Source organism: Corapipo altera, unplaced genomic scaffold, assembly GCF_003945725.1.
Source record: "Corapipo altera isolate COAL_440 unplaced genomic scaffold, ASM394572v1 78, whole genome shotgun sequence".
NCBI classification, from domain to species: Eukaryota; Metazoa; Chordata; class Aves; order Passeriformes; family Pipridae; genus Corapipo; species Corapipo altera.
The window spans coordinates 2460781-2469359 of NW_020884904.1; positions in this window are offsets into that span (position 1 = coordinate 2460781).

An 8579-nucleotide genomic window follows, 5' to 3' on the forward strand; every position below is an offset into this window, starting at 1 on the left:
CTGAAACTGTGATAACTGGTACACAAGTGTTTGTTTCTTTTCCCACAAGTAATTAAAATTCTGTGGTTTAAGTAAGTGTTATCAAGTCCAGAGATGGAGATTAATGGACAAATACCTAGAAGATCTGTACACATGCATGGAATAACTTCAGAAGACAAGAGAGCACAGAACTAATAGTTGTTCTCAAATTGGTAAGTCCTAAAATGCCAGCAGTGCTTTGCCTCTGCACCCAGCACATCCTTTTATTTATGCATCAGTAGAAGAAAAGGCAATCTAAAAATCAACTCAAGAAATGTCTAAATTTCCTCAGAAAAGCTTTTAGAATATTAAGTGGGCCTATACATAAAGATTTGATGTGAAGGAAATTTTCTGTTCTTTGGCAAGCCCTCAGTATTTAACTTGAAACATGTACATAACATTATATCTCAGTGTAATTACATGATTATAGACATCTCGTGCCCGTGGATTCTTTGTGCACAAATAGCTCTAGTGTATAAATAAAGATAAGGATATGGATTGGACTGACAGCTGGGACTTCAGAGAGAAGCATTTGTGAATGAGCGTGTGATTTTCATAAGTCTTAAGCCATGTTCAAATAAAGCAGCTATAAGTTCAGATGCTGAGCCAAATTCTATCCAACATCTCCTTGTCCAGAAAAGTCAAACAAACACTTAGCATAAAAGCCTCCTGAACATTAGGTAACTTCTTCCTTTATGGAAGAGCAGTTGCCCAGAAATAAAAGGTAAAGAGCCATCTTCACTTTCAAAACACACCCATCAGTTAAGCAAACTTCCTAAAATACTCAGGACTTGATTCCTATATCCTTCTCTGCAGTTTGAATAAAATCAGAAATTACAGCCTTTCATATATGCTTTTGCATATTTCTTTTCCTTTCAGCAGTAGGATGCAGGTGGAGACTATGAACTGGTTTAGTTAAAATGCCAAATTAAAAAAAGCATAATTAAAACACATACTTCCTTAAGATCTGAATTGTCAATGTGTAAAAGGAATATATTTTGCTTGTCAAAATCCCCTAAGTAATTTTTTTTGGTTGTTGTTAAGAAATCATTCTCTTGCATAATGTTACAATGGGTCAAGATTGAAACCACCAGTGTAATATTTACTTGAGCACAGGTTCCTTTAGGGAAAAAAAAACAAATAAACAAAAAACCCCAACCAAACAAAAATGAAACCCGAACAAGATTTGTTTTCAATGACGTAGCTGAAGACAAAGTAAGTAAATTAGTTTGGGGATTTACTTGTCACTAGTGGAGAAAGTTCTTACAGAAATCAAATCAGAAGACTGAAATATTAGGAGAGCAGACATGCTCCCCTTCAATTTGCTGTATTATCAATCAGAGTTTTTAAATTGTTTTTCTATAGTAGTTTAGGCTTAGGGAATAAGATGGCAACTGCTGTAATAAACACTGAGGGACACACAGTGTAGCAAGAAAATTTTATGCCTACTAATGGCAATGTCCTCAGAAACATGTTGTTCTAGAAGCAAATCCATTCTTTGTTTAATTTTATAGCTCATTGTACAGTCTGCTACAGACTCCTGTGTTGTCTTTCTCTACGTTGGCAGTCACAAAGAAATGGCTTCCTACCAGATTAGGTATTTTTAAAAGGGGGTACAGGGTTATATTGGCCTTGCAAGATAGAAATAAAAAGACAAATTTCCCCATTATGATATTTTGGCTCAAAATAAATAGGAAATACAAAGAACAAAAAGCAATTCCCAGAATATGTAAAAAAGAAAAAAAGAAATTAAATTACATGAATATATGAAGATAACTTTTTTTTCTAGGTGAGGATAATAAACACATGTAATTTGCAATTTCACTTGCTTATCAACTGAAGGAAAATGTTTTACTTGTGCCCAGCTACACATCAATGTATGAATGCAATTGTGATGAGTGACAGTGTATCACACATTGTGCTCCTACTCCCAAGAGATAAATTCACTTATTCTTTCCCTTACATGTCGTATATGTAAGAAGAAAGTAGAGCAAGATTAAAAATCCAATAAAAGATGAAGTAATGTCTTAAAAAGAAGAAATTCAAACCTGTTTATTATTTTGGAATAGGCTGTATGCAAACATTTTCATTCTTCAGGGCAGCTCCTCTCAATTATTTTGTTCAAGTAGTTGGATTCTACTGATGACAAACAAGACAGTAGATCTAATGTTACAGCACACAAAGGAGTAATGCTATTTACTATTTACATATATCTGAACACAAATCAAGTTGCTACACCACAAAGCATACACAGATTCTGATGCTTAGAGATTCCTAGAAAAAGGCAATTTCAGACCAAATCTGTACCAAGACACAGGGAGTATTACTGCCAGTTTTGTCCTTTCTAACCATTAGGATAGAAAAAAGTCCAGAGCTGTAGTGACAACCTTCCCAAAAAAAGACACAAGGGGAGACACTTCATCCCATCTGCTCTCTCCAAATCAGCCAGCACAAGTCTAAGGAAGGACATCTGTTAATTGGACTTTTGGGGGGGGTGGGGGTGGGGGGTGTTTTGCTCTGTTTGCTTGACCCTGGAGCCTGAATCTCCAGGCCACCTTTTCCATCAGTCACAGCAGACCCTCTGCCCTCACTTCACTACTCTCTGTAAGCAATCACACTATGTCACACAGCTCTACATTACTCAGCTGTGTTTTATTGGGTCGTACCACCTACAGTAAATTAACTGTTGTATTTTGGATTTCTCCCACGTGCACCTGATGGAACAGGGATGTTCTCTTTCACACAGACTACTTCCACCATGGATCTTGAACTGATAAAATCATTCAACTAGGGTTGGTTTTTTGCATTATTTCAGTGCAAAGCTCTGCTGTAAACCATCATCACATGAATGTTTGCGACTCTCAGCAACAACACCTTTCAAGAAATACACTCCTAGGTAATAAGAGCACCCAAATCAAGATGTGGCTTACAGCTTTACTGCTAGTGCCTCACAGGGCAGCAATCCAAAAATCCAGCATCAGGGACTTTTCAAGTTATTACATAGATCAAAAAATTGAAGTCCCAATATTAGTTCATATATCCCAAAGCATACAGGTATCCACAACAGCCACCTGGGATGTTATACAACATAATTTTAAATTTGGAGGAGTAGTTAAATGCATTTTTCAGTAGCCAGGGATGGAAGATGAAGACAACACAGAGCAATCATGTATCTTTGAGACACAGATGGTAACATATCTCAGTATCAGGTAGTTTTTACTTGAAAATGAATCCACAAGTCAGTCACAGTTAAACAATCCTAGATCTCAACACAATATGACTTTTCTCACCCCATCTATCTAATTAGTGTTTGGGCTGCTGCAGCACTTAGCTCTTATCACGGTTTCAGTTTACACTGAAAAAGCAAACAAGGACAAAAGCCCAATATCTAACCATCACTACAAAATTAAAATGTCAGGTGAACACAAGGGAAAACATAGGAAGCCAAAACAGAGTAAGGCTTCAATTAGATGAATATCTCAACAGCACAAAGTAAGGTGACCAAGCCTCTCTGCATCACTTTTCTAGAAAACTGGTTGGCTTAAGTCTCCCTTTTCACAGCATGAACACCTCTGAAATTCAAGCTTCTGAACCTTTAGCTTTAAAAGTACTGCCCATCTATACAATGCAACTTTTGGTAAAGCAAAACACACTTCCCCAAAAAATTATTTGAGAATTATAAATCAAATCAAGTATGTTTTCTCTTGGCCAGGTAGTCACAAGACATTGATGGTACTCAGCTTGAAGCCAGGCTTAATCCATGTAAAATGTTTGCTTCATTTTTCAGGTAGATGCCAACACACAGAGAAGTTCCTAACAGTCTCACTTGATATTTCCCAGAACTATCAGGGATAAGTATTCCTGTAGTCTGTGGTGATGGAGCAGCCAGATCAGTCCATCAGAGAGAGGTGGAAGCCCTGCCTACACCACAGAAGTTTTTAGCAATTAGGATGTACTTGAGATAACAGGACTATGGCATGCAAGGACACAGGAGCACAGTTCACTTCACTTTTCCTGGTAACATACAATAACTGAAAGAGAGGGAGTGAATCTGAGGACAGGGTGCCTGGATCACCTCCAGGAATACACAGGAACATTCCAAGTTATCTGCCTGCACTAAGACTCCTAAGGCCAAGACAATGGGGCCGTTTATGAAATTTGTCCCTAAGAAAACCACCATGAAGGCTTTAAGGAAGGACTGTAGGTACAGACCTATTGTACAATTTTTTTCTCCATGACCCAATGCCTTCAATGGCACAAAACATCAGTGAGTGCAGGAACAACCTGGACAGAGGCATTATCTTTTCTGACAGTTCTCAAGGAGGTCAGGGAGAAGGTTTGAGTCTTTCATGCCCTGTTATCTTTCTTCTTCTGTAAGAACAGTATAACAGGCATAAAGATGATTCCAAGTGGAATCCTAAACCTGCAAGTATTCCATTTCAATACAAGAACTCTTGGAAATAAGCCAGCTGATGGAACTGCAGTTTTTAAGCACAAGGAGCATTTTTGGCAGTCTGAGAGCTTGCAGGCAGGACTTCTGCCAAGTCAGTGTTTACACACAGGTTATAAAAACCAAACTAAAGTGTGGCAATAGGCCGAGCGAAAAGAATTGCACAGGAACACACTCTAAGTTGTTTGCCAAACCAATTTCCAGAAAATAACCGTGTTCTTAAGTCTTTCCCCAGCCCCCAAAAGCTTACAGAACACAAGTTTTCTCTGTGCTAACTGTTGTATGAACAGGTCCATTGATTTTGTATTTGATTCTACAATCCCCTACTGAAAAACTCTTCAGTAATAAATCCAGTTTCATGACAGACTTGAACACAAGCAAACTTTCATCACCCTGAAAAAAGAGGTATGATTAGCTCAAGCATGCCTTTGGCATTAGGGTTAAACAGACTGAAGGCCTGAAGTTAGAGTATTTTAAGAAATATACCATAAAGGTCCGTCTGTAGGAAGATTCTTCTCACCCACAAGTGTACTGAACTTTGGGTCTGTTTCTGTCACAATTTGATCACACAGAGGCAGGTACACTGCACACTGTGACGTGCAGTAATCCAAGACATCAACTGCAGACGTAGGAGCCAATCTTTCTAGCATTTAGGATGTGCTTGGAAGTTATGCAGTATCATGAGGGAGAGATTTGAGTGCTCTCCCGCATGTCTCTCAGATTTTATTTCAAAAATTACTTACTGTGTGAAAACGTGTGTATAAACTCAGTAGACTGAGAGAAAAAGAAGTGCTTTCTTAGAAATACCCTTACAAATGAAATCCAGTTCTCACTGTGGCTCATCAGTGCCCAGCAGGGTTGCACATCACATCTACTACAGCAGCTGCTTCGCACTTCAAGCAGCCTTGAGCTCTGCAGTTGAAAGATTCTGTCCATTGTAATGGATGTTATGCCCTTAATATGACATCAGCTTAATACGATATTAGCTATTACAAGAAAGGCATTTATATGCCTTTGAAAATCTCTCTCAAAGTCATTATACATAGGTAGCTAATTGTTACCATTTCAAAATATAAATCCTTATTACAACCTGAGAACCTATCTAAAGTAAAATATCCCTAATAATTCTCACTGGAAGCAGAATTACAAGGTTTTTAAACCCTTCATGACTACTGAAAATGCCTTTTTTTTTTTTTTTACAGACCTTTTCAGTAAAGTACCCAAACTGTCCAATATTCTAGACATGTGTCAACTAAGAGCAACCTCCTCTTCCTCCTCAGGCTCTGAACCTTTCCTCTGAAGTCTGTTTGATCTTTCCTAACCATCAGAATGACAAACTGATGATTATATCTAAGCATTTTACCCAGTGACTACTTAGTGTAAAATACATGAGGAAGTTTTGGAGAAAGGACTAGAAACCAGGCCTGCTCTCTTCCAGGTAAATGCTTTCATCACTGGGATATGGGTTCAGGCATCTTTCCCTCTTTAGCCCATGCAATCCTGCTCTTTTTACTGCACAGAGAGATAGTTTTAACAGGATTAACAAGTCTTACCTCACCACACCTCTGAATACCAATCTCACCCAAGAGGAGCATACTACCTGGTAATGAGAATTCTGTGGAGTGTTTTTTGAGAGACATATCCAAAATTCATTAATGTTTGAAGTAAAAAAAAAAAAACAAACTAATTTAATCCAGTTTCATACATATATAGGGCCATGGCAGAAGTGAAGATAAGGGCTCTTCTGTACTCTTTCAGGATCAATGGAATAGACATATTCCAGTCCTTTCCACTCCTGCTCCAGTATCTATCAATTCTGCTTCTGTCTCCTGACACAGTTCTCTTTCATTTTCTAATTTGCAATGCAATTTTAATGTTTTTCACATTTTTTGCCTAACCAATTGCAATTTCTGAGTTTTAGCTCCAGCATGAAACCATTCATGTTAATGGTGTTAAGGTCACCAGGACCCTTCTCCCAAGAATAACCTCAAAAATATCCTCCTGGGAAAACAGGAAAAGCATACCATAACACACTGGAGAGAAAAGGAAAAAGGACACATGTGACAGAACACGATTCAGGATGGAGAAAAGCATGCAGCAATTGGCAGGACTTTCATATAGACGTTGCTGTTATTGTGTGGTTTCATAGCCCACCCTATATGACACATGCATTTCAAGAGGCAAAATAAGATGCCAAAGACGTCTGTGGGCATAGATAGGCTGTCTTCTGCTCTGAATAATTAAACATAAATGTGATGCTCTCTACTCATACCTGATTCAGATCAAATTTGTGGTTAAGTGATTTAGCAGTGCACAAATCCATTATTAATGAGTGTGAAACCATTCATAATTTGAGTTATCTTATGTAGCTATTCTTAGAAATTGGGTTCAGAGACCATTAAAAAAAACCAAAGGAAATACTTTGACTGTAGTAAATTCTGAGAGAAAAAAAAGAAATCCCATGAGATTAAAATAAAACCCGGAATGACAGTCACAAAACTCTGACTTCTGCACTCAAAACATATATTTGTCTAAGATGAATTGAAGTAGAAGAGTCTTCTGATGGAAAAAGAAGTAAAAATATGAGTGCAATAACTATTTTTGCCCCCGAGTTCCCCCATGACCCTGCTCTCTCCATCTGTGCAAAAAGAACCTTTCATATTCAACTGTTCTGTTAGACTTCAGAGATGGTTTCATAATTAGTCCAGATGCATAATACCACACAGAGAAGATCCTGACTCTGCATGCTACCAGAATACATTTGAAGTCACGTTTTCTTTATCTATCTAGGTAGTAAACTTCCAAAGCTCCCCTCAATATAACTAAAAGCTAATTAGGATATATATGTCCAGATGCACATTCCAACAGGTTGAAAATCCTCTGCCATTCAAATAAGAGCCTGGCAATATTCTCAAGACAGAAAATGTGACATTCCAGAGGACAAATCCCAGTATTTTTCCTAGAACTAACAGGCCTTAATTTAAATCATAAATTAATCTCTTATTTTACGTGTCGACTCATAGGAAAATCATTTTAGGAAGCAGGAAAAACAATGGAGCTCTTTGAAAGATAAGGTGTAAACAGAAATATTTCTGTAAAGTTCTTGTAAATGGATATTTTCCATCAACCTATGATGATGGATATGAGAGTCACCCTCTACCCCTGTCCTTGGAGTCTGGGACACTAGAAGGAACTAGGAGCAGTGTTTCCCAGAACCTGCCAAAGCCAGGTAAGGGGAGCTGTCATGTTAGTGCTCCTATGAGTTATCTGTTACACACTCCATCATTCCTCTCAATGAGTCTTTAAGCAATTTCTCAGGTCTATTAAACAGATCAAACAGGAAAAAATGTAGCTTCCAGAGACAGTGTGGCTGCTTTTTGGTTTCTTCACTGTTTAGTACTTTTCCCCATTTATCAGCTTCCTAAATTTTCTTTGGGAAAATTCGATCACAAACTTACACCAGAAACTTCAACTCTGGTTGGAGAGATTGCAGCAGTATAAGACCTGCCTGAAAGCATCAAGAAAAGATTTCAATGTGCAATCCTGTAGTCAGACAGTGCTGACAAACATGATAGTAACGTAGGGTAGACAGCCTCAAGTTGTGGCCAGGGGAACTTTAGATTCGATATTAAGAAAAATGCCTGCACCAAAAGGGTTGTCACGCACTGGAACAAGCTGCCCAGGCCAGTGATTGAGTCACCATCCCTGGAGGTATTTAAAAGCCATGTAGATGTGGTACTTTGGGACATGGTTTAGTGAAGGACTTGGCAGTGCTGGATTTATGGTTGAACTCGAGCTTAAAGGTCTCAAACTACATGACTCTATGGCTCTATAATTCATACAGGGATCAAGAGGAACATCAGTCTGCATAATAAAGACCTGGATAATTAATCATTAATGTAAGTGTTGGGTGATGATCGTAAGAAACACAAATACATTAACTTTCGTTTTGACTATGCCTTGAGAGATCTGAGAATGAATGTCTTTCTTTTTAGAAGCATTAGTTAGCTACAATGTTTATTTTTTCCGCCAAAATATATAATAATCTGTCTATTGAAATTGATGTTACTTTTATAATGTCTCCCATCACTGCAGCCATGCAGTTGCAAAA